General features: G+C 36.6%; 1 long non-coding RNA gene across 18 annotated transcripts in view; it reads right to left on the bottom strand.

The window, feature by feature from the left end:
• Nucleotides 1–25,979, bottom strand: part of LOC129121596 (uncharacterized) — a 75,050-nt gene that overhangs the window by 20,604 nt on the left and 28,467 nt on the right. For 9 of the 18 annotated variants that reach the window (XR_013182748.1, XR_013182749.1, XR_013182750.1 and 6 more), the window contains exon 3: nt 13,250–13,457. The exons of the other annotated variants lie outside the window; for them this stretch is intronic. This is a non-coding gene — a long non-coding RNA (uncharacterized LOC129121596). The remainder of the gene's footprint in view (nt 1–13,249; nt 13,458–25,979) is intronic. 18 annotated transcript variants of the gene reach the window in all.

Here is a 25,979-nt window from a genome sequence, read left to right as displayed (position 1 = left end):
GTATGCCATGAAGTTGAAGACTATGACCCACATTTCACTACTGTTGCACATCTTTGTGTGACCAGTGAACTCTGAAATTTCAGAAAATGTATACAGGAAAAATTCTGAATTTTAATTAAATTTGGAAAATGAGACATATGTGAAACGCCCACAAATTGTAAGTGATTCTGTCAGCATCCACTTGATTTTTACCAGTTGTTAGTTTAAGGCAGCCATTAATACCTTCTTGCTTTATGTTACCTCCCAACTTATATGCATAGGGAATAAATACAGCAGCAGCTAGGTGTATTATCTATCCGATTATTAGAGTATTATCAGAGTCTGTTCTATGTACAATATTTTCTTTGGTAAAAATTTAACTCCTCTCTATTCCTAAAGTTTCAGTTTCTTTTAAGCAAGCAGTTAAAATAATCACGACATCCAAGCCATAAATACAGAATATTGTACATAAAAATTCTGATAAATACAACCAAATTGAAACCAACTGCACCATGCACTAGAATGTAGCCAAATAGTTTTTACCAAAACAGGCCTGACCCTAAATTTCTGGAAGACTTTGGTACCACAGACCTGGAGTGGTCCCCATCCAAGAGCTGGGCTGCTCTGAGGGTGGGCAGGCTTGTATTCCAGCTGCAAAGCTTAGCCTGTACCCCACCTCAGGCACATCTCAACTCTGCACTCCATTCCAGGAGGGAGTTAGGCTGCAGCACAACAGGTCACTGCTATCCTGTGAGCCCAATGATCACTGACAAACTCTTGGCTGGATTTATAAACATTACACAGTCTGTATAATTTCACATCTTCACACCTATGCTTCTAGATTAATTGAAACTTCATATCTTCAGTTAAGCAATTTACAAAGAAGTTTGGTGCTAACCCACTTAAATCCAGATATCCTCCTATTCTGACTGCTTTCCTTTTTGTTCCAATTAGATGCCCTTGTGCACATAGTACCATCTTATCTTAAATCCCTATGTCATGAAATACAGATTTACTGCATTATTATAGCAGAACAGTGGTGAAGCTGACTTGAATGGTTCCTTTAAATCTTAAAAGCGTGGGGCCTGATTGTTTAAATAGAATTCTATATGATAAGTATAATGACCATTAAAACTAAGATTTAATAACTAAAATCCCAATTTGCAACTCTGATAAATATTGAGGCAAATTAACTGGATTTTTTTGAGTGAATTAAATTTAATGAATGGTATATTTTAGGTTAACAAATTCATGCTAGTAGCAGCATGTCATTATTACCCCAAGAATTTGTCTTACAGAAACAGAGGATTTGATATGAGTTAGGAAATTACAGAAACACAGAATAGTTTGAGTTGGAAAGGACCTTAAAGATCAGCCAGTTCCAACCCCCCTGCCATGGCAGATGAAGTTACACTGATCTGAGTTCTATTTTTGCCCTCTACCAAATTAACCAGGGAGAAAAAGGGAAAGAAAAAACTTAAAGTTAATTAAAGCTGTATTAATTAATTCTCATCCTGACAGGGTGGATTTTTAGAGACCGGAGACCAAGCAATTGGGTCTTCTTATTTGAAATACCTGAACAATGAAAATTGTGGCAAAAATATTAGTCTTGGTAAATAGAATAGAAATCTAGAAAACTGTAGCAGATGAAAGGTATTTAATTTGGAACCTCTAATATACATATTCCTATGGTCATAAAATTACAGTGAGAAATGAGGAAACTGCATTCCAAATTCTGCTTTGCCTAATCTTATTCTATTATCAGCTGGAGTTTTGAATGTAGGACTTTGTCTTATGTTTATGGTATCCTACAGAAAAAAAGTTAATATTATAAAATAAGAATTTACTGGAATAATAATTTATAGTTGAATCTTCATAATTGGAAATTTTTAAATTAATTAATTACATTGAATAATCTTTCACATATGCCTTATTGTAATGTGAAATACAGAACTATTTGAAAAATTTTTGGGAGGACTTAAACTGGTAATATTTTGACCCTTTCCACAAGTTTAGCATAATTTCTGGAGAACAAAAAGATGACATAATTAATGTCATAATTAATGACAGGAGAACAAAACATTTCCAAAAACTCATAGAGGTATATACATTTTTGATTTTTTTCTGGAGAATTTACTATTCACCTCTAAAATTGTTCTTTTAAAAATAAGGAATGAATCATATTATTAACACATCAGTTCTAATTTCCATTTTTGGCTCACATTGTGACTTACAGAGCTCTCTTTCTAATTAATGAAATAGTTAAAAACATAATCACGTTTAAGCTTGTTAATACATGTTTTAGAAGCCCATGATTTCATTGAAGCACATACAATTCACAAACTTAAATTTAAGGTGGTATCTCAGTGGAAACTGTAGTCCAAGAAGTTGAACTTTCTTTGTGACATTTATGTGCTGCCATTACACTGAGGCAACTCTACTCTAAGCTCCCTCCCACTTCAGATCATGCTGTACCTACCTTCCATTTAGTTAGTAAAATCTACCTGATTATAGCATTAACATGGCCAGAAACAAATGCCCATCAATTTAAATTTTATATGAAAATAATTATTTTTCTTTGAAAAAATCACTTTTCTGGTGTTCCTCTCTGTATTGATCAGATACATCCAGTTATTCTTCTCCAAGGTAAACACTTAGGTTTGCTTAGTACATGATAACAAAATTTTTTAAAAGTAGTTTCAATTAAATTTAAGGAGCTTTCCAGACCTTTGAAAAGCTAAGGTCTGTGGTAGAACTCTCACCATGAATTTTGATGTTTTTATTTGAATTTTAATACAGTGCCAATGCAAAAAAGGTGTTTCCCCTCTTAAAAAAATTGCAGCAGACATTTAGAAATATTTTTATTCAAATATGGGGGGGGGTGGGTGTCATTTGTTTTTGTTCTTTTAAATCTTTCCCTGCAAAGTCTTTAAAACTTCATAAAGTTACTTGTGCAAAATTGCTGCATATTTCCTTCTGTCAGTAATTTCTCTTGATGTCAAAACAAAAAAAATACTTATTCTTTATTATTAATTTCAAAAACAACAGGGATGTTGTGTTTATTATTCTGAAAGCCATAAATGGAAAAAACTTCAAGAATATTAAATAGAAACTGAACAGAGAGCTTCCAGATACACGATCAATAGGAGACTTTTAACATATAATAATTATTACAAGTGCTATTATTTGGATAAAACTTGATGTAGGATATTTATCTAGCTCATTTTTCTATTAAATAAGTCTCAATTAAACTTACAAACAAATATGATGTAGCCCTCTCTGCTCAGTCAGTTTAATGAGATATGAACTATCCCAAAAAAAATATTTTTTCCCAAAAAGTATTTATAAATAACCTACACATTATAAGCAAAAATATATCAAACCACATTTACAGGTTTAGAAAAATTTTTCAGGTTTTTAAGGAAGATTTGAAACAGATTCTTTTAATCTCAATTTGTTTTCATTGCTAACTACTTGAGAGCCTTAAGAAAGAACAAACTCCCCACTAAGATTCAACAATGCAAATTAATGTTTCTAACAATTGTTACTGTATCTACATCCACATGTTTTGTTAATTATTATGTACAGTATTCAATTTGAAAAAAGGCTGTATTCTAGCTGCAGTTAGTTATAAGATAATATTATAACTTTCAAAAAGCTTCTTACATAAATTAACTTTTTAAAAAAATGTTCAAATAATTTCCTATTAGTAATTCCAGAGTAAAAAGTCTGCTTCAACAGAAGGAGTATTTGTGAATTATTATTGAATTTACTTTTTTCTCTGCTTCTCTATAGAAAAATCAATAACAATTTTTGAAAGAGGAAAAAACATAACTTTTAAATAGAAACATATTCAGTAAGGATGAGTAACAAGTCTAACAATTTTGTCTTAAAGTCATATGAATTAGTTTGATATAAAGGAATTCATGAGATAGTGATGAACCCCAAACTGGCTTATGCTTAGTGTTTACCCTTATCAAAGTATTTTCTTTTTGTACAAACTTTAAGTTTTAATCCTACCAATTGTCCTTCCTCAAAGGTTGTCTCTGCCTACTATTTAAACAATGTATTTACTAAACTAAAAACTTGAACTCACAAATACAAAAAATTTTTTTAATGCCTGAAAGACTAAATTTGTATCTTTTGTTAAAAGAATTTCTTTTTTGATGCAAAGATATCCCTATTTTATTTTCTAATGCTAACATTAAAATGTCAATTCTTAGGTAACTAAATTTTAGATTCAGCAGCTTGTTTTAATTGTTTTAATTGACAAAACATATTTCTACCTTTATTCTGCAAGGGCAGGGCATTATTTCTTTTGCATCCTGTATATGTTAATTGAGACTCTAAAACATCTAGGTCCTATAAACCACTTTAAAACAGTAGCTAAATAAGGCTGAATACTTTTTATTAAATTATCAGCCAATAGCTTACCAATAGCTATCTTCCAAAAGCTTTTTTAAACAGTAATTGCTAGTCCTTGTTTGCTTAGATTTTAATCTATAATTTTTGTTATTTTGATTTTTAACAAACAGTGAAGTTTTATTATTTAGCAGAATACTGAAGAGTTAATAAATTCTATTTAAAAAGCTGACATGAAATTCAGGTCCCTTTGAAGGCAAATGGAATTTAGCCACTCATTTCAGGACAGCAGGATCAGTCCAGAAGAATATAAAATCCAGTTGTCTCCTAACTTTTACCATGTTTTACCATGAATTCAGTAACAGTTAGATATGCTTATTCTTTGGACATATTCAATAATTTTATTCTTGTTTTTTATTGTTAGGTAATAAGTCCAGCAAAAGGAAAAAAAAATTAGCTGGTATTTTAGCTAAAGCATACAATATTCCCACTTCAGCTTTTTCATCTGTATATCAAGGTATAAAACACTGCTCTAAATAGATTTCACAAATACTTGAATTTATATCTATATTAGATAACTGAGCTTATTTTGTTTTATATTTAGCTGCATGCTACGTAGTACTTTGGCTATTAGGAGTCTAACTTCCCAGAATATAAGAAAATATCTTCCCTGAAAATTATTTCTGAACTGGATGCTATTTAGTATAAATATTCACTTTTTTAAAAAACTGCCCACTGAAATTATCTGGCTGGTGCCTGCAGTTCTAAAATGTTTTCCCTAACTTTAGTTCTTTTCTAATTTTTAATTTCCTTCAAGTTCAAATTCATGACAATTAAGAGGACCTGTCTCTGCGTGTCAATATTTCACAATATGTAATATATTCAAATAAAAGCTACATAAAGCTCAAGACATTTTTTTTTCCCTGAAAGAAGTAATTTCAGGCAATACATATAAAGGCAGAAGATATTTTGCCTAAATTAACTATGGAGGTCAAGAGACTTGTATGAAATTTCTCTTCATATGAAAGTATGGATTTATGATTCTGTGAAAATAATGTTTGTGGTAGACAGCATGTTACAAAAGCAGCTTTGAAAGCTTGTATAGTTACCTTCTCTGAATGTTCTGGCTACTTCTGGTCCTCCCCTATCTGGAAGAAAAAGCTGGTTCCAAAGTTAAATTTGCAATTTATTGTTACAAATCAAATCACCAATTTCTTTACTTTAAAAACTCTAGTACTGTGCAAAATTTTGCTTATTTAGTTATAGATTCAAGCTGCTTGTCCTGGAGATTTTAATTTTTGTAGAACTTATTATAGCAGATCCCAAACAGCCAAGAAAAGAAACTCAAACAAAACTACAGCTAAAGGCTTTTTTACTTGTTTTTTGATTCATTTGGAATACTTAATGTTGTTTGATGTATAATGCAATTGGATACATGAAATTAAAAGTTTTAACTTTTATTTTTGATTTACTGCTTTCAAAACTCAGCTCTAAAAGCCAGGTACCAAAAGAGGAAGCATTGCAGCATTATCAATTGGAGATTTTGCTGGGGCCATATTATGTTAACCTTCACTCCTAGGAATAATTCTGATCCACAGAAATGTTCCTATTGAGTTCCTTTATCCTATTTTCATGAATATGCATGAATATTCACTAGAGGTTGTAAGATTTAGCCTCCAAATAGCCAGCAGAAATTCCTTACTTTTTCAGTAAGGAACAAAAAGCATGTTTAGTCCCGATGTTAATCAAAGCTATTTTACAGGACAAAACTACTTTGGAACGAATTGTTTCAATGTAGCCCCCAGGATTTCCCAACTCCTTCAGTAAGCAGTGCAATTTACTCTCAGGTAAAGCTGCCTCAGAACCCAAGCAGGGTGTGGTGCAGACAGAGCAGGACCCTTGTGAGCCCCCAGGCTGGTGAGGTCCCAGGCACACAGGTCCTGCATGCTCAGGACCCAGGGCACCAGTAACAGCTGGGATGAAAGCTGCCTTCCAATCCACAAACCTACAGGTGTCAAATGGTGAGGGCAATGGAAAAGCATGGGAGGCTGGTCGAGATCATGCCTTTGTGATGCATGCTTTTGCTAGTATACGGCTGGAGAAAATAGTAGTTCTGCCTATTTTACCTGTGACCTTGATGTCTAGTCTATTTGGTGAAGTCATAGGCTGCACCTCTTCCCCCCCCCCCCCCACCACCGACAAAGAAGCAAGCTGGCAGGAAATTTTCCCAGTAAATACAGAAAGTGTGAACCAAAAGCAGAGAAAGAGAATTGGTGAAAACTCCTTTATATTATCCAAAACCAGGAGTTAAATCAGGATGGTCTGTTAAAGAGTTACCAAATCAACCAGCAAAGATCTAGTTCTTTAAATTGCTGGAGTTGCAGCAAGTCTTTGAGAAAGTGCTGGGCAGGAAAGGGTTAACATCTTTTTTTGGAATAGAGTGACACTGATGGCTCTATTTGTAGTGACAAAGATAGTTATGGGCCTGATTGAACAAAATCGTGAGCACTTCAAGCAGAGCAAGAGCTTGAAACTACACAAGGCACAACAGACTACACCTCACGTCGATTTGAAAAGCTGTTGCCAAAAATAAAGCTTTGGTAACTTTTCCATTCAGAATTACTCTTTTTTTGAGCCAAAAACTGTCTCACTAAATTAAAACAGAACAGCTAAAATTTCAGTCTTAGATGTGTATCAAACTTTTATTTAAGAAAGATGTGAGACTATTTAAAAAGTAATTCATAAGTTGTCCTATTCTAAACTTCTAAAAAGAATTTAAAAATCCCTTGCTGATAAATACAAATTAGGGATATTCAGATGATTTTGAATATTTCCTTAATTGTAAATAAGGCAAGTTCAAGTTCAGAGCCCATTAATCATGAATAAAGACAATTATTTAAACTAGAAAATGTACTTTTATACAGGTAAGGTAACTATTACAAGGTATGAAAAAAGTTAGTCCACTTAAAAAAAATATATGCTCCACAGGTATTATGAGCCATAGAGTTGCTGATTTTACCCTTTATTAGCCCTTTCACAATACATCATGATATTTCAGTGCTTTCCTAGAAAACCTCCCCCCCCCCCACCCCCACCTTTTACAGGTTCTCACTTCCAAAGGGTTAATCAAACACCTTAATGCCAGAGTTCATTTTTTTCAACGTCTATAACTGAACTGGAATCCAATGGTCACAGTTTGGTCTGTTGCCTGTGGCAGGGCTCTTCTGTGTAGCCCCCCCACTGACTGCAGTCTCAGGGATGTCCTTTGCTGTGCTCTTGCACCCTCAGCTGCACTACCCATCCATGGAAGTGACCAGCCTGAGGGGCCAGATTGGTAAGCAAAGACTAAGAGCTATCCTCTAAGAAGTTAAAGCATTCTGCATTAAGCAGAAAACAACATTTTTATTACACTTTTTTCGTTAAAGACAACAGCCATTGACCAGTTTTCAAAAACCAACAACTGAACCCTCAACACACACATGACTTGTGCAACGTCTTCATTGGGTCTGATCACAAAAGTGATCACATGCTTGGGGCATGGTCTGCTGAAATTCCCTGAGGTCAGCAAGTGTTCTGTGGTTAGCCCCCAGTGGTGTTAACTCTTTACAGCAGGTTTATGGCACACATCTTACAGAGAAGCGACTGCAAAACGCTTCCCACTCCTAGCACAGGCATTCAGTTCCCTACACATAAATGTACTCTGTGGAACTGGAGTTAGGTGGTACATAACACTGACCCATGGCAGAAGACTTCCAAGCATTTTGAGAGGAAAGATTTTACTGACAAACTAAAGCCAAAGTTACTGATGTGAACATCTGCAGTGGCAATGATTTTAGCAATTTCTCTCATTATGCCAGTAAGAATTCAGATCCACTGCTTGTACTTTTATCAGTGAAATGCTGGCAAACTACCTGTATGAGTTACAGAGAGTGGGACCTCAGTCTGCCGGGGAAAGCATCATGACCTCTTTACCACTGTAGCACAGAGATCTGCAATAAGCACTACGAGAGGCAGTAAAATGGACCTTTATTTTCAGATTTTGGAGGCTGAAATGTGGGTTTAAAACATTTAAACTTTAGTTTAAATAACTGTTTAAAACATTATCACCTAACACAGTGAAGTCACTCTCTGCCATGGGCCAATATGCCACCTATACAGAGCCCCAGTCCAAGCCAGTGGTATGTTGTCTGTCTACATTCTGCAGAAGAATCAGTTTTCCCCTGGTTACAATGAACTACAGATGTATGCAAAATCTATTAAAGTTTTGGGTTTTTTTACATTATTGCATTCAAACATCTTTTCCTTAAACTTATCTCAAATAGTTTTCTTCATACACACTCCTTCCTTCAAAAAAGGCAAAAAACATTTTGCATTTTCTCCACTTTTTTATATTAGGAAAGAGAAGATTTTACTAGCAGAAATTTTTCATATTATTTACTTTTTAGTCAGCATCTTGATAATAGTGCTTAAGGAAATGCTTAGCTGTCAAATTACATGCAATTTAGGTATTTATTTACAAAAGCTATATCACAAAACCTGCACTTCCCCCTTTCTAGCAGAATTCTGCCAGAACCAGCCCCTCTGAACCCCCCCAAAACTCCAACAACTTCAGTGGTTGCAGGTGTACCACACTTTGCATCTGTTGTTTAGGAGGTGGGGGGGGAAGCATGACAATGTCTTGTCATTAAAGCTACACAGAGAAGACCTGCTTACCTCAATGTCAGTCCCCACTGATGAAACACGTGGTTTTCTCTCATGGTAAAAGAGAACCTATCTTTTAAAATGGATCTGACATGTATTTTTACATTGCTTTTTCCAAAAAGCAATGCAAAGGTAAATATTTTGGTTAAAGTATATGTTTTAAATAGGTTCCTTACCTTTGTTACCACTAGCATATGGAACTGCTAAAGGAAGCAGTTTTTACAAGTTCACTTCCATCACACATCCTGAAGTATCTAAGTGCTGATGTACTTTGGTCATGTTGAACACTGAATCCTCCCTGAGTTCCCAGTCTCCACATAGCCCAGGGCAGCAAACTCCAAGTCACTAAAATGGCCTTCTGATACTACTTTTTACAAAGCATTGCAACAGATCTAACTAATTTTCATTGCAAATTTAAAAATTAATCTGTTTTAATCAAGAGAGTTGAATCTATTTTTAAAAATTTTGTTGTTGCTTATCGTGATCTATTTTGCCCTGTTTGTTCTTAATCAAATGTCCCTTCCAAAGATTAACAAATGCTAAGCCTGCAGTGAGATTGGTGCTACGGATTTTAGTGTACGCATTGGAAACACTGCAAACCAGGTTTGTAAGTTCATAAAGAAAAAATGGCCTTCTTTGACAGAGACTATGTCAAGTGAGCTAAACACCAAAATACTGTTCAGTCTGAAAGAAAAACATATTTCTTGCTGCAGTTGGGAGATCCATGGTAAGGCTGCGTTATTCTAAAAGCGATAAAAGGGTTTCAAAGACAAAGACGTTCCTTCCTCTTTTCTGTCAGTTTAAGTCTTGAATGGTTCCAGTGAAGTGACTGAGGTTACTTAGTCCTTATAACTCTGTAACCGAAGGTCACTTACCAATACATCTCCTGGATCGTTTAATTGACAGACACGTCTTCTACTATTTGGTTCAAAGTTTCTGTACCTCTGCTGTAGCCAAAAATATCTTAATTGGGAACAAACCACCTCCAAATTGGTCAAAGTCCTTCTGTCCCAGAAAGCAACAAAGAGCTATATCAATGATTCACCATATCCTTCCAATGAGTATTGATAATTATCTCCTTCCCAGCTCCCCAGATAAATACAGTGGATGGGATCTCCTGTGTTGATGAGTAAAACCTTCTTATTTGGGACAACATTGCTATCTAAACCCTTTCATTAATTCATCAAAATCCATAGCTAATGTGCTTGCCTGTTTCCACCACTCATTGAGAAAACTTTTCCAGAAGCCTACACCTGTCTTGGCTAAAGCCCTCCCCTAATTTTGAGCTTACATATTAGGGTCACAAATTGAAAGTACAAATTAGGAAAAATCAATAAAATCTCAAAAATAAAGCTGTACCCTTCTGTCTCGGGACATTATTAATGGACAACTAAGTAAAATTAAGTTGTGAGGACTGACTGCAGAAATGCTCCTTGCTCCAGCATATATTTCCTACTTTGATGTTTTCCAAGCCACGCTGACGTCATCTACCTGGAGTCCTGCCTAGACTGAGGCATGCAGTTTCTACTGTCACCAGTGAATTCCCATCGCATATCAGGGCCTCTGTACAGCCCTGTAGTTCTGACACTGCCACTATGGCACAGTCAGGGTACCTCTGGAAGCATGGGCATACTTCTTGCCTGGCATGTGCCAGAACTCTCTTCTGACTCTAGAGCTGGGATGTTTGGGGATGGGATTCAGAGGGGACAAATATCCAAATATCTGCACTGTAGATGACATGTTAATACCACTGCAGATTTAATCTTAGAAGAGCAGGAAGAAATCCAGTATTGAACTAATTGAACAAATGTATTGGTGTGCTCCAAAATGACAGATAGCCGTTACTTGGAGAAAGTTACAGTGCTATCTCTCACCTGGCCAGTAACACTTTTTTCTTACAAAATTCCTTAGACAGATCCAGGCCTCACTACAGAAGTTCAAAGACATTGGAATGAACACCAGCATTTAAAAATGGGAAGGAAAAAAAGCACTGGTGTGGCCCTGCACTTTATTGTTTTCTGTACACAGAAAAGTAGTATGGCTCTCTGAGGTGCTGATAGGGAACATATAAGCCTTGATCCATTTCAATCAATTAGATAAATGTGTCTATTTCTTGCTATACCAACCAGAATATGCAAACCTTTCTGACATAGATCAGGGACATCAGTGACAAGGAACAAGCCATACCATTCAGAAATCAGATATTTAATGGCCACTAATCCTATCATAATAATTACAAAATAATGTAATGATGAGCCAGAGTAAACAAAATATATGAACAAAAATGTCAAGGAAAAAAAGCAATTAGAGTCTTGGGTTTGTTCCAACTCCCTTTTGCTGTGGGAGTTCTGATAGACTATTACCCCTATGTAATTAGAGGTTTAGGCTTAATCCAGTTCCCGTTTCCTTTGGGGGGATTGGGATAGGCCCCTATGCCCTAATTTTCTGCTGTCCTGCCCCTTGTATACCCAGCTCTGTATAAGCACCTGTTTCACCATCCTGCTACTCTGTATCATACTAGAGAATCACATTTCCAGACTCGGGTAAGAAAATAGTGCAAAATAATCATCAGTACCTCTTTTGCACTCGCTTTGCATGGGCCTAAATTACTAAATGAAGCAATACAAAAATCAAGTCTTTATTTTTATTCAAGGTGCTGGAGAAAGAATTACTTTTATTTCTGTTGCCATTATAAAAAAAATTTCTGGTTCTTTGGAAAACTATGTGAAATGCTCCCACTTCAGAAATGTTACTTCACTTAACAAATTAAGTAGACAGAACAACTGATGAATATCATCTCTCACGTTGGCTCACCAGACAGCTCAAAGTGCCTGTAAAACATTTAGTAGGGATGCATTTTCCAAACTTGGCATCAGAAATCTAAAGGTTTGTATTTCTAAACATAAGGCAAAAGCAAACAAAAAAACCTCAAACAAACAAAAAAAACCAGAAACAAACCAAACAAAAAACCTCTTAAAACCAGTCTTGGCCATATTCTGCATTCCCCTAAGAAACAAAGGCCAGTTTTCTCACAGTGTTGTAATTTTTGGGGTTTTTTTTGTGTGTGTGTGTGTGTGTGAATGAGAGAAAATACAATCAGTTTTCTGCAAGAATATGGACATTATTATCTTGATAAATTAAAATATATTTAACGTTGGCCATCATTACTAACCCTGATGTTGTCACAAGCACTCAGTGGTCAGCATTCTGTATACTAAGAATATGCTAAATGTCTGCAAATTAGTAAAAGTAAACTTCCCTTGTATACACTCTTCTGCACAGACTTATTCACCTTTCCAGATCAGACCAAAGCAGATTGACCATATCTACATGAATGCATGCATCCATACATTACAGACAAGCACAAGTCCTGACTAGGACACGCAGAACTCAAATGAACTCAAATATGAGCATTGACAAACACAGCTAAGTGAGTTATGACTTACATCACCTTGGAGGAACTGGTAAAATGGACTGAATGCATGTCCAGACAGACAGAAAAACAAATACAGAACACTTCACCAACATGCAGACACATACGGAGAGGACAGTCAGAGAGCATATCCATTATGTAGGCATTTGCATCCTGGCTACATATCCCCACATTACTGCTGTCTGACCAAATCAGAAATTTATTTCAGCTTGAACCATCTTTCTTTTCTTTCTTTTTTTTCATAGAGGGACCACGTATAATGTTCCAAAGCTACTGATTCCATTAAATGCATGCACACTTTAGTGTGTACATGCCAGCACTTACATACATTCCAGAGAGAAAACTCTATTTTCCAGAAAAAAAAATCAGCTATTTTCCCCTGTCAGGCTCTTTCTCTTTATAAGCTGCTGCTGTTCAGCAGTAAGTGGGAAGGGAGAAGCAAAAATATCAGCTATTAAATAATAACTACTTGGATTACATTTATAAAGATCATTTATTCCCACTTTACTTCTTAAAGTTTTATTTCGAAGTACAGCTTTCCATCTACAGCCTTGTCATGAAAGATCTGACTTGGAAATCTAAGTATGGAAGAGCAGAAATAATGAACACTTTGGTTAGTACACATAAATTTGAGTTAAAGGAACTCTGCTGATGCCTTCCCTCTTCTTACTGACATGGTGCCATACATGTATATATCCCAATATACGTAAAATATTTTAAAAACATTGGTTCCTGAAAAGCTAATATTCTAAATTAGACTAATCCCAGACATACCTTGGGGGGCATGAAGAAAAGGGAGCAATAGCGTAGAGATGCTTGAGCAGTGCAAGGGTTTTCTACAAGAAGACAGCAAGTAGTTGCTGTTTGGTTCCACACAGTCCTTGCCATTTTATTTTATCATCCTTTTCAATCTGTTATTGTGGACATTTCACTGGTAGATCTCCTTTGAAAGGACTTGCAGAAGAAATTTTTCCAGAGGAATCTGCCGAAAAAGACAGTACCTGAATAGCAGCATTAACTGAGAGCTGGTGTAATAATTTTGAGAATAGAGGCATCCTGAGAGTCAGTGCAGAGATGAGAATGAAAGGAGAGGACAAATCCTACCACCTCACTGTGGTAGGATTGTACAGTCCCACAACAACTAGCTGCCTCTACTCCAAAAGCAAACTGAAGGATAAATCCAGTCAGAGAAAGTGCTTGACAGATGTAGTTGTGGCACTCAGTATTGACAATAAGTATTAACTCAGGGCTCACCACATCATAGAACTCTTTGGTGGTTTCTCATTTGTTAAACAGGGAAAAAAGTTTTAGGTTTTTGTAGGAACTTTTTTATTACTTTTTTTCCCCATTTAAATGGGATTATAACTCAATTAATCTTGGTAAAATGTTTGGGGATCTCCAAGCTAGCAGCACTTCATATGTAACAAGAAACAGGTAGCAGGTGCTGGAGTATTTAAAAAGATAAATGTCCACACACAATTCCCTGTCTAGCTCACATTTTATACTAGCAAGTCTGTGTATAGCCTGGTACTCAGAGCTGTCAGTCAGTATCAGTAGCCAATAAAGATATATACTGCCCTATCTTAGTCAATATAGATGTATGTTGTCCTTTCAGATGTATATGCTAAGTTTCTTCAAACTCCCTCTATCATCAATTATTAAAACCTGGTGCTTAAAGGAAAATACTGGTTAAAACAGAGAAGTTTTAGGGATGTCAATGATAAATCAACATTTTAATTGTATGTATGGGTATTAAAATAGATGTACATGTGTAAATAAAAAGAAAACCTTAGTGGATCATACTGACTATAATGAATAAGGCTGTTGATAGTTTTTGAAATTTTAATAGAGCCTTTAAATATTAGACTTTTCCAGCAGGATGCACTTGTGAGATGTACTGTCTGGTATGCCCTTGGCCAGAATGATCCTTACACACATGCAGTTCACAAACGTTATGCAGTGTGCTATAAGCTAATTATTTTCTTGGCTGCAGCCCACCCTCTTAGCCTGGGCATTTCATTGTAGAAGGAATTCCTGTACATATGTCATTTGCAAAGCACCACAAGATCCTTTGGGTTGAATGTGCAGTGATAGCTGTACACAAAAGGAGAAATTAATAATAGAAGGGTTATATTTCTGTAGCATTTGATTGCCTAAAAAGTACTAATCTCAGAGATAGACTTTATTCATCTTGAGCTGTAAAACAATTGCATGTACGTATGTGTGGCAGTACATGTTACAACACTTCCATAGTTTAGGTTTTGCTGTTGGAACTCCCTCACAAAATTTCCAGGTAAAACTATGAAGATGATATATGGTGGAATGTATTGTAAAGCATAATTGTTATAGTGTTTAGTTTGGGGAGTCTTTGAAGCACCCTGAAGAAAACAGAGAGAGAGCTGTGCAGGATGTTGTTCTCGGGAAAGGTTCAACACAATCCTGAAGAATCACTGAAGATACAAAGAGGTTTTCAGTCCTGGTCATGGCATTTAAAAAACAGATGAGCTAAGCAAGTCAAGGAATTACATTTCTGTTAAAACTGAAGTCTTTCTAAGGTCCCTAAATTAGTTATATATTTTTGATGCTTCTTGAAAATATGTACATGCTCCTAATTTCAATCCTATTAACGTAGCAGTAAGGAAATTTGCATCAATATCTTCCTGTCTAGGTAATTTATTTCCCCTTTTAAAAATAAATTCAAATTAGCAACAATAAAAGAAAACACAAAAACTCTGTTGAACTCAAGTAGTTACCATAAACAACTCCCCTAAACCAAGCAGGCATTGTGCACAGTTATTGTTTCTTGAGGAAAGAAATCCTGAGAAAGGGGGCCAACCCCTGTTCTCACAAAAACCTATACTGTAATTCCCATTGGCTGAAAGGAGAGTGGGGCAGAAGAAGGGGGACACTTGATAACAGGGTAAGGTGTACTAACACAAGCCATGTGGGGAGAAGGGCCCTGACAAAAGGTGGAATATTTTAAGCCAGCAGCAGCAACATTACCAGAGTTGCTGGGAATGCTGTATTCAGTCTCATCACCGAATGCTTTAAAAAAGAAGAAGCTGAATTGTGAATCGTGACAAGCTTAAAGACACATGACTGCCTCAAAGCACAAATTTCTTAACAATTTCAGTAATCATTTTGTAATAAGTTTTGTCACTCTTTTCAGTCTCTCTGACTTTCAGGTCATCATCAGCATTCTGCATTGCAGTCCAGGTCACCAATCTACAATGAACAAAACTCATTTTCTAGTACTTGTTAGTTCTCATCTTTTTAATTACTGTGTACTAGAAAAGCCCTGATTTTGTTTTGGATAACAAATCATTCAGAGGAAAGCTGAAATCCAAAAATATAAATAAAAACATTGTATATTTCAGGAAGAAGTTAAATGAAAATATCTCTAAATTAAATATCTCTACTTCAGTTGTTTTATATCTAAAGAAAATCTTAAATTATCAAATTGTAATGGAGGGTACTGTTTTGACTATGCTAAGGTTGTCATTGTATACTTGAGAACCAGAAGAAATTTTAGTAAAGTCCGAAACCATTTTAATAATACAGTGCTTTAGGAACTCAGTCTTAGTTAGAAAATTGTAAAAAAAACCAACAATTTGTGTCATTAAATTATATTACCCCCCCCAGCCAGAAAAGGAATACACGAAGAGCTCTGTGCCTATACATGATGGGATCTGTTGTCCAGCCACTACTGAAACGAGGCTGAAATTGCACAAATAACCTTGTAAGTATGACATTTGAATGCCAGCTAAGCTGCCAATATGAAATCAGTCCATGCACATATGGACCACAAGTTGCAAGCACTGTTCACGTATCCTGCACAAAATGAATCTGTCAGTCTCAATTCATGTCCCATGTCTACATCATAAAAATATACCCTTAAAAATGACCTTTCTTCCTGGGAGTTTCAGCAAAGACATCAAAGGAAGGAGGAGACACAGGAAACAAACCTCCTTTGAACCTCCAAGGCATGTCACAGAGGAGTAGCATGGGAGAACTGATTCTCAGGGCCAATGAGAAGGGAATGATGCAGGAATGGGCCCTCGTAAATCTTGTAACTGCAGCAGATCATAAATCACAAGCTATAAGCTATTCTGGATCTACCTGTGGTCTGCAGAGGAGTTTAAACTAATGACTGCCAATAGCTGCATTTTCAAATGTGTATCCCTAATACTCATGCATAACAGCCTTCGGAAGTGAATTTTGGTTCAACGTTCAAATTGAAATCCATTTTTTTTAACATATCCACGCATTAAAATTTTGAATTTTGTTGAAAAAAAAGCCACCCAGCTGCAAATTTCAGACCAGGACCAAGCCACTCATATAGACTTGGGGTTTTATTCAAATTGTGCCACAACTCTGGGGTTACCTTTCTGCTGTTTGGGGAACTGGAGGATGTAGACAGACCTCTTTCAATAAGAAATATCAGAAGTTCAGAAATATCAATCAGAAGTTGGCTAAATATTTGTAAGTGGAGTTGTGTGTTTTGGGTTGTTAGCTGGCAAGATATTTCTCTGCAATGCATTTAAGAGATTTATCTTCTTTTTTTTCAAAATGTCAATGAGCAGATATATTTTTCACAAATTATTGAATGAGTAATTGCCAACATACTTCTGCCCATGAGATTGCTCACAAGCTACTCACTAAAATGACTGTTTTGTGTACTTTAGGAACTCACCACTCATAAATTAGTATTTATAGGGGCTTGTTGGTCATCCCAATCACCGGACATCTTTTTTTTACCCTTGGTTGGTAAACTTATAACCCATCAAAGGCTTTCCTAAAAGCTACATGCAGTTCCAGTTCAGGCATTCATATGGATACAGAAATGCATCATTGCATGTGACAGTTTTTCTACAGAATGTCATCTAATGAATGTTTGTGGAAAGTGAAGGAATTGCCTCAATTACCATCAAAACAAATAGTTATATTCAAACAAAAGTTCACTTTTTTTCCAACTGTCATGAGTCTTATGTACTAACCTCCATTGACAGAATACATTTCCAGATTTTACAGATGAATAGAAGATTTGTTAAAACTACTCTAAAATTCTTAGTTTAGAACATAATGATTCCAGTGCTGTATATCCACAGAAGCCCTAAATATATAGCATAATAAGTAACCATGAATATTACTTAATATCATTTAAAGATGGAATTTGGGTCCATCTGCCCTGTGCATGCCCCTCTTCAAGGGTGTGTTTGTTAATCTCAAAACATTGCAAACTCAATGCCATACCTTCTAACTTCCCCACAGATTTCCCATTGATTTAATGATATAGTGACATCCACACTAGTGGAGGCTCCTCCATAAAAACATAGCACAGCTTTCTGAATGGCTTCCAAACAACAAAATCCAGTTCACTTTGCTAACTCATGAAATAAGCAGACTAGCTCCCATGAGTTAAGCAAACAGCATTGGTCCCACAGAATATTTCACTCAACTATCAGACTAACAGAAATCCTCAGAATAGCAAAAACACTCAAGATATTTTGTTCACTTATCCAAGACAGCTCTAGGACTAGATACACTCATTTGAGAATGTAGACACAACCTTAACAGATTACAATGAATCTTCATGGCCCTGTATCATCACTGATTTGCCCAGGATATATCAGCATTGAATGAAAATATTGTCTTTTACTTCAGATTTTGACGTGTAGCTTTGTAAAATATTATTAACAAGAAATTTAAAGTCTTCTCAGTTAACAAAATAATCACCAGAATGAAACCTCTTCTCCTTGGCTAACAGTGTGCCTCCTAGACCACGGCCAACAAATGGCTCTGACTCAGTGAGCAGAAGCCTGGTTAACATGCCCAGCCAAATTCAACCAGAGCTTGCACCAGAGGATGTTCCAGAATGAAGACGTACCTTGAAAGATTATACTAGCACAAAATAATTCTAGTGGTCTTCTGAAGTGCCTAAAAGGGATCAAAATAGTCTGAATGCTCAAATAAAAAACTTTTGACCAAGTGCATCTTTTCAGTAGGGCCTGCATTACAGGGTCTCTGTGGATCGTGTCAGCAAACTACAAGTCATAAAAAATACCTGAGAAGGTATTAAGCAATTTATTGTTTGCCTTCAGTACCTTGGGGCTTTAGCAAAGGTTTTATAATAGATAATGTCCTTCATGGTGGCATTTGTGCCAGAGTTTCTGGAAGCAGATGCACAGGGACTACAGTGAATGGGGCACAGGAATAAAAACAGCAATGCCTTTCTGGCCTTGCTGGTCACTCTCCCACTGCACATCCTTGCTGCCCTACTACATTACAAAAGAAACTGACATTCATTAATTAAAACAAATAATATTTATAGAACCCCTTTCTCTATCCTTGGGGAAATACAAATTCAAACACAATCAAATACAATCACAACAGCAAACTATTAAACAGCTGAAAATAGTAAGCTATTCCAGCATTCATCAGAACAAAATCTCAGGTTTGAGTGAGAAGGCAAAGGGATTGACAAAGAGAAGGAATTACAGCCCTTGTTAAAAGAATCAAGCCTTCCATCTTGTTGCTGTAGCAAAGGCACTCACAATTCACCTGCAAGCCTTCTGGCTACACCTTCTCTGAAACATTAAATGATGCCAGGGACGTCACTGTTGGCACCTCTATAGTTTCTCAAAGAACCCTGGCATGGCTGAGGCCAGGACCAAAGAGCACTTTCCTGAACAGCTCCTGCATGATGACTGAAAGCTACCACGAGCTAGAGACTGTGTTCAAGAAACATTTTGCATATGTCCTGGGAGATCAAGACAGCTTAGTAGTATGGATACTGGATGTTTTGTGCCAGTTGACCTCAGTGCCAGAGAATGGTCCAGGATGTGTATCATTCACTAGCATGGACACAGCCAGTGATGTGAGCCTTCAAGATACATGGTGCCAGGTCTGAGGTGTCTCTCAGTGAGCTGCCAGTTTCCTTTTCTTTAAGGATTTTAAAGCTATATGCCTAAGATTTGAAAGAATGTAGTGTACTCTCTGTGGCAACTTTAATCTCCTAGATGGCTTTTGCAAAAAACTGTTTTCTAGTAGTTCCTTCCTCTGCTGACCTGATAACATCAGCATGGCTCCCAGACTTCAAATGTTTCATGGCTTGGCACCATGGGCAGCCAAAACGTTGTGTATACAACTAGTAAAGACAGCAATACAGTTCTAGGGAACCTGGGGATGGGGTGGTAAAAGAGAGATTTAGAAAATGTGTTTTCCATGCCCTTATTGGTGCCCAGAAGTGCTCCAAATTTTACATTTCCCACCATTACTCAAACAGGCTTCTTCCCCCTCCTCAATAAACTCTTGATGCTGAGAAGAGCTTTTGTCCCTAGAAGGCCTAACAAAACTGAGGTGTCTAGAAGACATTGCTGAGTGACTTTGGGTACTCTGTTTCTGCATCGCTGACAAAGCCAGGGAAAGAAGATGTAGAAATGCAGATAGGATTGGGGTATTTATATATATATAAAAATATTTATTGTTTATTAATGATTCCACTGCAAAGGAATCATTAATAAACAATATATATATTTAAGATATCATTTCCATCCACTGGAGCAAAAAAGCATCCAGACAGGACAAGAGGAAATATTTTCCAAGTCTGAAACTTCTCTGATTTTACCCAAGACCAGAACCTCCATAAGAGCAAGTACATGTGAAAGCACAGAAAACCACAAGCAAGGCATAAGCCTTCCCTGGTATGGTGACAGGCCACCATAACCAAGTAAGCGTCCAGTTTCTGAATTTCTAAAACAGTATATAGAAAATATGAAGCTTGATTTATTCTGATTTATTTGTGACAGAACATGTACAAATAACTGTGCCCATTTGTAGGCACTTAATTTGAATGTTTACATTAAATTAAAAAAAATACATACTGTGCTTTATTATTATGTAAGCTGTTTTAAACATATATATCCAGATGGGTTCCTGTTCCTTATGGCTTGTACTTTGCAAGTGTATTTGATAGAAGAAGATGGAAGAGAATGCAACAATTCATATTGAAAAGACAAATAAGTCTCTGCAAGTAACCATTTTGATCAAAAATGTGGCACTTTGCTGCTCTACTAGGGGGAACAAAGAAAGAAAAGTTATCCATGAACAGTTACCAAAAGTATGTCTTTCATGGCCCTTGTGGAGAGACGTGGTATACATCAGATCTCCTGCCCAGGTAATACCTCTGTGTTATAAAGGTTTAGTCATAACACACTATAAATATTTATTCTAAAGCAAAGATGACAGTGGTTGAGTTAGTTCTAACCAGACTAGCGATTTTTGTAATATTTAACAACTGATGACCCTGCTTTGGGTTTTTGGAATATCTTTTTTTCCTGTGATGATGCTACTTTTTTCAAGGTGGGCAAAACTCTGCACTGAGATCAAAGTGATTATGGGAGACATTCTCAACAACAAGCAGGGGACCAGGAAGGAAACTGCAAGCCAAAGCAGCAAGTACCACTGCCAAATCTTGTAGAGACTGACTAGGGAGTGAGGCAAGGCCTGAAAAGATGGCAGCCAGACAAACACCATGATGGACACCACCATGTCATGCAGTATAAAACTAGCAGGCAGCAAGTACAATTTCCATTACCTAGCATCCAAACCCACGCCTAATCTAATGAATAACAAAAGCTTGTGCAAGGAGTTTTTAAGAAGGAACAGGAAAAGAAAAACAATGAGCTCATGCCTTCTGACCTTGCTTGTTTTTAGCTTGGTTTCCTATGGCAACAAGGTTTGTGATCATGCTGTGTGTGTGCATGTGTGTGTACTTGTGCATGGACAAGACAGACAGAAAGTGACCATAAGAGTGCTCAATAACTGCTGAACGCACTGACAGTTTGTAGCCAATCCTGGCACTCCAATACAGGTCTCAATGGTAACTGACTTCCTGCAAGTTTTGTGGAAACAAGTGGCCACAAGACTTACAGAGACAGGTAAATGTTCCAGGTTGGACTCAAAGGCTGCACTGTGACTGCCTTATTAGGCTCTGGAGAATCCACACAAGAGAGGGCAGCTATGAATGGGCCAACTGCAGGAAAAGCATCCATCAAAATTTACAGCAAGGCACGAACCAATGCCAGGAAATCAGCTTTTTCAGGTCTGGTGCTACTGTACATAAGACATTCAGGCCACATTCCTTTTCCTATCTTCCCTGGTGAAAGGTCCAGGGACATCTCAATTGCTGGTCGTCAGGCACCTGATCCTGATTAACAACAAGGAGATAAGAACTTTCAATTTGGACTTTTTTTAGGACTGTGGAATGTCAATAGCCTCACAAATAAAATATCTTGCAGGACAAGTAAGAATCAAAGATTTGATGACCATCTTCTAAAACAAAGGACCAAGAAACATCAGAGGCAGCTTAGCTGGGTCCTCTAAAGACTTCTGAGAAAAAAAAAAAAAAACTTTGACTCTTGTTGATATTGTTAAGTGTCTGCTAGATAAATGACAATTTCTGGTCAGTGTGGTTTGGGAAGACCCACCAGAGCCTTTCCACTTATCCTTGTACGCAGCCTTCTGACACAACAGGCTGCCTCCTTTCTTCTTCTCAAGAATTTTAAGAAATAGAGACCAAATCACTATTCCAGACAGGACCCTTCAGAAACTATCAGAAACCAAGATATTCAAATGGTATCACCAAACTACATTCATAAAAGAAGTGAAGGAGAATAAAAGTATGTATGCCAATCTCCCCAAATTGGTAACCAGTTGCCTAGGATCAGTCTACCCAAAACTGTGCCTGCTTACTGAAGCCTCCATTCTGCTGAAACATGTTTCATGTAAATACTACATACCATTTGAAAAAGAGATGTCTGCCCAGGTTTATACTGGAAAACTGGTGGACCCTGGAGGAGGACCTGGACATCCTGCTTACTAATGCTCTATTTGAATCACAGAACCTAGCAATTCACTTGGGTTATTCACTTTTACAGGACAGAGGAGCAAAGCCATTACAGAGCAGTTTGAAGAGGGAATGATGGCCGGTGTTCCTGTCACTCATTTTAGCAGACAGTCTTCTGTACTATGAAGTTCTACATGTGAGTAAATTCCCTCTTCTCTTAAAAAGCCAAAATTGCCATTTGTCATTGCTATGTACTATTCAATAGCTATCGTGTTTAAGTCCAAAGAGACTGCTCTCTGTGCCTGATGAAATCATCTCTCTATACATTGGCAGATCAATTTGGGATCCTCTGATCTGGAAGTCACTCCAGATTCATCTGAAAATAGTCTTTTTGGTTTGGTTCCAAGTCAGATGTGAGATGTTAAAATCTTCCCTCTCGATGCCATCAGGCAATATATGAGTATATCTAAGGGCAGAATTTGACTCTCAAAGTTTTTCCTAATTTCACTACTGTAAAACAGAATTTAAAAAAACCCATAAGTATCATTTCCCAGGTAGATATATTTATCATATTGCAAACATGGCTTCTAAAACATTCATTTTTCTTGCTTCCTTATTTGACTATATCCTCAGATCCCTTTTCTCTCATTGCACAGGCTTCTGATTACATTATAAATATTCTCCAAGTTGTGAAATACTTTTTATGTACCTCTGTCCTTCTGCTTTTACACTATACCCCTCATATCTAAAACTGATACTAATCCCACTAAATTAAGTACAAGCAGTATTAAGAACCAAGCAAGTAGCTTTTTCTTGAGTGGTTTTTAATTTGTGGCTGCAGTTTGGAAGGGGTGTGGTGAAGGGGAAAAAAGGCCTAACTATTCAAAACAAATTTCTTAGTGAAAAACCACAGCAGTGATAACAACTTTTATATAAAACCCAAAAGGCTGTTAATTTGATAGCATATTTAAAGAGCCTTTTGATCCCCACAAATTTTAGAAACTGACTCCTGTCCTGCTTTTGCAGATTTGTCAACCAGTATCATAAGATGGGAAGATTTTTAAATGTTTGAATGTTACCTAAAATTTAACTAAATCAGGACCAAAAGTTTCAACAATCACAATAGTTAGATTTGATTAAGATACCAGGTATTTAGGTTAACTTTATCTTGTGGTATCAAAGTAGGCAAACAGCTTTATTTGTGTCATGTGTCCCAAACAATCCATTTCATTAAATATACTATCATATTTCTTTATGATCCTGGAAGGCATGTGTAATTAAAAATTAAACTTGATATCTGTACCCCTTCCCTGTCGTCTCCCCATCCAAATATCTGTAGGTCCCAAGCCTGCAAACACATTCTTGTTTGAGGAGCCCTGCTGGCTTAGACTACTCACAAAATTAGACTTACTCATACGTACAGAAGTGTTTACAGCCTCAGACCTGAGCCCCCAAGCTTGCAAGAAAGACTAACCTAAATACTGACTACTCAAAAGAAGACAACTTCAGTATGGAGTATTTAGTATTTTGGGTAATGAAGGTAAAGTTACAGAGGGGAAATTCTCATTTGAAAGGCTATTTCTAAGGAAAATATTAGTACTATATGTAGAAATAGAGGATTAGAATCCTACAGAAATGAAAACCTATTTCATATACTGTCCAGAAAAACAGCAAGTAAAATATCATATAAAAGCAGTAATTGGGATGGTCAGCAATAAGTGACCAGTACATAAATTAGTAATCAGTAGTTTAAATGGAGGGGAAAATAAAAATCCAGCCTTTGTTCTCTAGAGCAAAATGTTTTTATATTTTTAATTTCAAAATTAAAGAGAAAAATATGACTGTTACCATGGAATAAATACCAAAAGAGGATTAACATTTATTTTTAATACCCATATTTACTTAATAACATGTATATTAACAGATGAGAGTGATAAAATGGCAGCATGCTGCTCTGACAATTATTTTTTTTCTGATCCACGCTTGTTTAACATTTAGTTTCCACTACTACTGCAATGGAATTATTTTCCTTCCTATTTGGGGTTACATTCATTACAAAAATCATCCTAAACTTGCTTTTTTAGTTCTAGATGTGCAGAGGAACTTCTGTTTACACATGACTGAGCCAAAACCTGCTTCCTTTCTGTATCTGAATTGTCCATTTGAAGCCAATGGGCTCGGTCCTGCTAACATGTCACAGCAGCAGATTCATGGGACGGGGCAATATGGATTTGACCGTTACCTAAAAATGCAATTATGTTCTTTCTATATCAATAGCCCCCTGACTTAACTGTAGAAAGAATAACACAGCAAAGGTTTAATTTTTTTTGTTTGTTTACTCTCAGCTTCATTATAAATGTGGATAATTTTGTTTTTTTCTAAAGAATGCAAAGGAATAATACTGCTGGATGCAAAAGAATAAAGGAATAATAGTCAAGGCTAATTTTTAATGCAAGTTTCTGCTCTGGCCACTCAGATAAATCCTTTCATTTGCTGGAAACAAGACTGTGGTAAATGTATAAAAAGTGAGTTACATTTGGCCTTGACACACACGGGCTTGGAAACTGTATCATACCTAACAGACACACTTATCTTTCACCCCCCCTACAAAACATTTTCTTGCTTCCATGTTGGACCCTTGAATAAGCAATTACAAAGTAAAACTTTCATTACAGTTTACTCATACTAGGCAAATGTGCTTCTAAAACAATTACTTAAAAACACCTTCAAGGTCTCCATTACAACACTACCTAACCTTAGAAAAAATAAAACATAGCTGTTAAAATAGTTCTTCAAATAGGAAGTCAAGCCTGCATTTATCATGCATCCAGAACTTTTAATTTCAAAAAGAGGCACCAAGTACTTTTGCTATCTTTTGGATGTTTAACTTTTCTTTTCAGCATATAGTTTGCTTCTTTTTTTTTTTTTTTTTGTTCATCCTCACTAGAAAGATTAGCTCAGTCCTTGACACAGCAGGCACTGAGGCTGGCTGCTGGTTCAGCTGACCACTATGGGCCACCACAGCTCCAAGGGACTTCACGCATGCTACACACCTACCTGTTTACAAGACTAAAAACCTCTAAAGCTAAAAACTGTTTGGGACAAAAGATCAGGCCCAAATATATTCTGTTTTTCTTTTGACCCAGATTTTCTAACAGGCTGAGCTACTGTTGTGGCAGGGCAGTGGGTAGAGCAGCAGATCCCTGTCTGGTGGCAGAACCACAGGTGGCCCCAGCAGGACGGTGCACGTCCCCTCTCCTGCCCACTCACTCTGACATGCTGACACAGCCTCACATGTCTGCTGGACTAAGAGAGTGGGGGACTGCCTGCACATATGGGTTTCATCCTAGGCTGATGCTTAGATGACCAAATGCTCACATTTCATCATGCTCTATTAGCACAATTTACATTGTTCAGAATGCCCTTAGATCCAAAATCTTCTGGTCACTCCACTGAGTTTCTGTTACTCAAATTCCATACTGTTCAGGGCTGAATGAAATTACAGAGAAACAAGTTGACTTGTTTCCTTCTTGACACCTTTTCCCAAAACTGCATTAGACCTAACTTAAGGGGTTACCTTTTGGATACCAGAAAGCAGTATCTCATTTATTCTTAAAGCTGATAAAGAAATAAGTGCTGTATAGTTTGGAGACCATC

This window comes from Agelaius phoeniceus, chromosome 6 (assembly GCF_051311805.1).
Source record: "Agelaius phoeniceus isolate bAgePho1 chromosome 6, bAgePho1.hap1, whole genome shotgun sequence".
Lineage (NCBI taxonomy): Eukaryota > Metazoa > Chordata > Aves > Passeriformes > Icteridae > Agelaius > Agelaius phoeniceus.
This window is presented reverse-complemented; position numbering and strand designations above follow the sequence as displayed.